Below are 6,000 nucleotides of genomic sequence, written 5' to 3' on the forward strand. Positions count from 1 at the left end.
CTGAATGCCCCATTCATAGTAAATATGCTTATACACATGCAGCTTATTAAAAGACAGCATTGGCTTCTTTTTTATACTTTTGACTATTAATTTACATTTAATTATAAAAATAAGAGATCAAGTTAGTCCTTTTTCAATAAGTAAAAAACAAAATCAACATCATGCAATCTAATATTGCATGTTTTACCTCAGCCGATTTTTAACTAAAATCACAAAATTATATAAAGTAGATGACTGACTGGAAAGAAAGGCAACAATGAAATTATATTTTGAGAAACAGACAGTGATTACATGACCATTTTCAGTGGTTCATATATTGAAACACTTTCACTATAAAACTTCTGCAATTCTGTAACAGATTTACTCAGGTATTAAGAAGATGCAGAAAGAAAACTAAGTTTAACAGTTCGAACACTGAAGAAGTCTCCATTTTTACTGATAAATAAGAACTCATGAACTTGCATTGAGGCTAATTTTGCAAATGTGTATCATTATCCTTGAACATACATCCTTATTAGTATGTATTGTCCTAATGCAAAGCCAGTTCAAGTGCCTCACATTAACTTTAATAGACTCCAGACCAGGTCCCATGAACATAAACTTGCTCATAAGCCTTTGCAAGACCAGATCCTCAGTCTATAAAAGATCACATAAAATCAGATCCTATGGTGAACATGTTTAGTTGGTTTACTCACCTTTATTTAGCACTACTATAAGCAAGGCAATACCCCTGAAACCATTCATCAGACATCACTCTGAGAAGAAAAACTTGAGGGATTTAATAACAAAGTGGACATGTAAGGAAGGTCCAAACAGAGAGAGGGACAGAAAAGCTCTGCCTGCACTCTAAGAGAAGCCTAAGCACGGGAAGAATTCGGACTGAGACTCGGCTGTCCAAGGAGAAACCTCCACAGCACTACGAAGCCCCATATTTAGTAGTTCATTTGGAAGTAAAGAGACATAACATCCAGTCACCTGACTGCTGTTACCAAAATACAGAGTGACCATGGTGGGGGGCAGGAGGCTCTCCCATTTGACAGGATAGGGATGGGAGACAGGCTGCTACATTCTGGATAATTGATATGTTACATATTGATGTTCTAAATCAGGAGGTCATACAGATATGAACCGTAGACTTCCTTTTAGTTAACTCTGGACCTTCTTCCTGCTGGGGTGGAGGGCAAGGTCTAACTCCAGCCTTCACAGTATTTTGTGATCACAGGGTTTATTTAAATCTTCCACCCCAGTAACATTTTGAGAGATGGCTGCCTTGGTTTCACAAAAGATTGACCCTCTGCCCACCCCTCTGGGCCAACCAGCTGCCAAGTGCTTGCAGATTAGTATTAATAAACACATACATCAGAACTAAGTGCCATCACCTGAGGAGCTCAGCTGAGCAATGAATTTGGGAGCTGATGGCCTGACACTCCCAAACTTCTCCCTCTTTGTTAAGAACCATCTGACAGAGTCCTTCCTAGCAAAAGAAGGGAATGTTTGGCAGCAGTGAGTAGCACCAGCAAGAGTGAGATTCCACAAGCTCCTCAACCTCACAAAATTGAGGCGTCACTGACACATTGCATCCTGCAACAACTCCCTTGTGCTTCTTCCTGCCCCAAAGTCCCCGTCCATCAGGAGTCCCGTTAAAACAGGTCAGGGAAGCCGCTCCACCCCGAGCAGCGAGACACCAGCCCCGCACTCCACGCGCCCGCGCGGAGCAGCAGCCCGAGGACGGGGACGGGCGGAGACCAAATCTGCCTCCTGCAACCAGAAGAAAGTTTTTGCCGACACAACACCCCAGTAAACCATGCGGTGGGGGGGTGCAGCTTCTGAGAGCAGCGCTGAGAGGGGAGAGTCCTAATAAAGCCATAAGATCTCACCCACGCACGTATCTCCTAGATCAGCACTTCCAAAAAACACCAACGAGAACCTGAATAAAGACCGAGGAAAGGAGCAGAAAGGGGAGGCTGGAGAGAGATTTGCCTTTCCTCGGGCTCGCCCTGGATGCCTGGGCAGCTCCAGGAGGAGCGAGGAAGGGGTGTCCTCCCCTGCAGGCAGAGGGTGCAGAGGAAGCTCCTTGCCCCGCAGCAGCAGCGCCAGGAGCAAACGGGGCGCGGGGGCCGCCGCTGCAGACAGCCGAGCTCCGGCACCGCGCCCCTCGCAGCGCCCGGCTCCTGTCCCGACTCGCACCTACCTGGGCGGGACCCGGGGCCGGAGCCCCCGCCGAGGGGCCGGATCCGTGGGGCTGCGGCGGTGGCAGCGCGACGCTGCGAGAGGCGGCGGCGGGCGGCAGCCCGGGCTGCAACGGCCGAGCCGGGGCCGCTCGCTCGGCTGCACCGCGCTGGTGCCGCTGCCCAGCGCGGGGAGGCGATGCTGCTGCGGGGGACTCCGGGCGCCTCTTTGGCTCTGTTAGCAAAGTTACCGCGGCCACACGACCCACCTTAAACCCGCCTCCCCGCAGGACTCGGGGGAGGGGGAAGGAGGAGGAGGGAGGGAGGAGACGGAGGTGGGGGCTCCAAGCCGCTCATTTCCCAGCGCAGAACCAAGTCACAGCAGCATCTCTCGGGCTGTCGCTCTGGGACGCAGGGCTGGGTGCAGCCCCCGGGCTGGGGCCGCGCTCCGCTCCCCCTGGACTCTTGCGTTACCCGCGGTACCACAGGGGCAGCTTCAGCGCGCAGAAACTTTCCCGTTTCCTGCGGCGCTGACGCTGATTTTTTGGCTTATTCGTTTGGTGATGATTGGTTTGGCATCTCGTTAATTATTTAACCATTTGTTGTTTGGGAGGAGGGAGATCTAAACCTGAAGCGTTGGGGTTTGTGTACGAGCTTTGTTTTTGTTTTGTTTGTTTTTTTTTCCTCCGCCCGATTCAATTAAAATACCTTAAATAGACGAAAAGGACAAAGAATCAGACCGACACCCCGGCATCCCGAGGCTGCCGCCCGAACCGTGATGAGGGAATGAGAAAGCAAACTCTCTAGCTGAGGCAGCGGGCAGGAGATGGGGGAAACCCAGGTTCACTGCCCCCCGCAGCTGCAAGAACGGGATCACCTATCAAACTCCTCGGATGTGCTTAGCGGGAGATCATGCAAACTTCTGGACCCGTTTCAAGGCGGCTCGGTTTACAACTCCACGCCGTGGTAGGGGCGCGCAGGCGTGAGCAAACCCAGGCAGCTCCGAGAGCCCAAAGCAGCCCCTGGATGGCGAGAAGCTGGCGAGAGCTGATAACAGGAGGCTGAGGGGATGCTAATAGACAGAGAAAAGTGCGACGGAAAATTTACCTCTTCTCTAGCATCCTCTACCGTCCAGAGCATCTGCCCTCGCATTGTCGAATCACTGCACTCCTGCTGCTTTTTTGGGTGGTTCGGTGCCGCTGGACGCTCAGAGGGGTATCAGACAGGGAGCAAATTGCACGCCATGGTCGTAATTTTCTCCCTGAAAGATGTATCAGAAGTTACAAATGTATGATGATAAAAATCATTAGACTGAAATGCTTATGACAGGTGATTTGAACAGCTGCACGAACTTAGCTTTTAGCCAGCAATCTCATGCTTGCACAGTCTTTTCAAGATAAAATGCTCTATTTGTGTTATGCACTATTACTGATTATTTTCTAATTAGAAAAATGTTGGCTGAGTTCCTGCTTTTTTATCATCTCAGTATGTAAGAAACATAAGACCAAGTCCCTTTTTGATAACGTACCACAATGGCTCATAGAACTTTTTTGTCATTGTAGCCACACGATGAATCCCCACATTGTACAGTATTTTATGCACACATGGGGCTGCCAAAATCCTTTGTCCTGCACTGCGTGTTTCTCGGTAATGTGCCAGCACATGACCGCAGGTGTTGGCAGAGTTTCAAAATGGATATAGATACTTTAGACCAGAATTGGTACCATAAGAGACTCCCTGCAATCTCTGTCTCCCAGAAAAACTTCCCCAGGTTCCCCACCTTCCCCTTGCTGTGCTGACCCAGTTTGCAGCCTTCCCAAGATCTGGTACCAGCCACCTCAGCCAGGAGAAGCGGCCGGTGGAGAACACGTGTGTGTTGGCAGCAGCTGCTGCCATCCTCCCCCTTCTCTGCGAACCCAGCTCTCCGCTCTCCCCCCAGCTCCAAAATGCTATTTTTCTTCACTAGCTATGGGTAAGACAACCTAACTAGGATCCACAGCACTATTGGGCCCTGAAGTGAATTAATCCCCATGGTTCTCAACCTGTTTTTCATTATTTTTATAAACATCCTAGTAATGAATATCAATAATAAATTAGCAATTGTGTTTATTTATTAAATTATTCTCAATATTTAATATAATTTAATAGATCAAATTTGAACTAGATTTATTGAATAAATAAAGATAATTAGGTTTTGTTGTTTGTATAAGAATATTAAAAACACCAGTTGCTCTCTACTGATGTCATTGTTTATGACTCAGTTTTGTCACCAGTTTCCAGTTGGGGAACTATTTAGCCACCCCAACTTTTCTTCTTGAAAGGAAAGATGCTGTCTGAAATGCATGGAGAAAAAAAAAAAAAAACAAACAGTCTGCTTAAAATAAATTAGGCCAGCTTGCTGCTACTTTTTTTTTTAATCCTTCAGAGTTCTCTTTAAAACTTTCAAAAGAAGTGTGCTGTCAAACTGTGACAGCCCTGGACATCAAAAAAAACCCCAAATTATATTGTTGCATGACTGTTTACAGATGCTTGTGACAAACATTCAGCCCTGTTCTTGTTTCTCATGTAAAATCCCATCCAGCTCAGTAATTTCATCTGGAAACCGAAGTATAGTTCTGGTATTCTCTGCAATATGGTTGTCTCCTTGAAGGATAGTAGATGTTAGTAAATGTCAATGAATCTGGCTGTGGATGTATTTTACATTTGAGGGTGACTAATACCCATTTATTATTGGTCTCTGAAATGCAACCCCTCTCTAAAAAGAAATTCAGGATAAACAACATTTAGATTGCATCACACTGATTCTAGTTCAGTGGTTCTCTTTTGAAAATGTGCAGTTTACAAATAGAGATATAAAAAGATGGTTTGGCTCCTTTCTTATTATTGTTGACTCAAGGAGTCTAGCCTGGAGTTATAACTCTGTAGACTCAAGCTGAATCTTCAAGCATAGCTGGATTCTTCCATAAATCAGAATGAGTTGTTGAAGCTCTGAAGGACAAAATAACTCTCGGTTATGGGTGCACGGCTTCAGTTTGGTGAAATGATATCTCTGGTTATCTCCATGCAACCTGAGCACTAACATGAAACTGAGAAAAGAGTTTGAGGGAGAAAAAAAAAAAAAAGAGGCAAGAATGCATTACAAGAGTGACTCTGCAACTGAAAGCTGCTTAATAATTCTGCTGATAAAGTGTGAGCCAGAGAAGAATTCATTTGCCTCTCCCAGAGCTCGGCTGGGGTGACAGGAGTTGAAAGCAGCACAGCTCTTTCACAGAGGTGAGCAGGAATGTCCTTCAGTGCAGCCAGACAAGGGAAGGTTGAAATCACTGAGGTCACCAGGACCTTTGCCATCGACTGTTGGGGGAGGCAGAATTTTACCCTGGGAGGAGGCCTGCTGAGTAAGACACTGCCACTTGGACATGCTTTCTCTTCAAAGGCAAATCACCTTTCAAGAACATTTTTACTGCTTTCATTTACTTGTTTTTACATGTCCAATTCAAAACTAGGTCCTGTCCACTTTTTCATTTTCCCTGTGTTCTTTTTTCTTAAAGAGGGAATTTGGCTTCAGAGAACAGCAGCATACTGAATCATGTTATTGTGTGTAAAAGCATCAGTTTTCAGCACTCTAAAACTATTACAGATTTAATATTAAAGTTCAAGAAATTAAATATGCATAATTTGTGCCTGAACAAACAAATTATCATTGAAAATAATGCTTGAAAAAGAACAACAAAGCTTTTCAGACACAACATGAATTTTAACATGTTTTTTATAAAACCAATCAGGGTTTCAGTTTATACATCATTCTGTTCCCTGCAATAATATGCTGTCTGTG

The 6,000-nt window shown here is 45.8% G+C and overlaps 1 protein-coding gene across 1 annotated transcript in view; it reads right to left on the reverse strand.

Annotated features, from left to right (window-relative positions):
- Positions 1 to 3,307, reverse strand: part of MEGF11 (multiple EGF like domains 11) — a 262,478-nt gene extending 259,171 nt beyond the window's left edge. The window contains exon 1 of the mRNA XM_082061380.1: positions 3,276 to 3,307. The gene's annotated coding sequence lies outside the window, so the exon portion shown is untranslated. The remainder of the gene's footprint in view (positions 1 to 3,275) is intronic.
- Positions 3,308 to 6,000: the final 2,693 nt, after the last annotated feature.

Source organism: Streptopelia decaocto (genome assembly GCF_964273445.1).
Source record: "Streptopelia decaocto genome assembly, chromosome: 9".
Taxonomy (NCBI): domain Eukaryota; kingdom Metazoa; phylum Chordata; class Aves; order Columbiformes; family Columbidae; genus Streptopelia; species Streptopelia decaocto.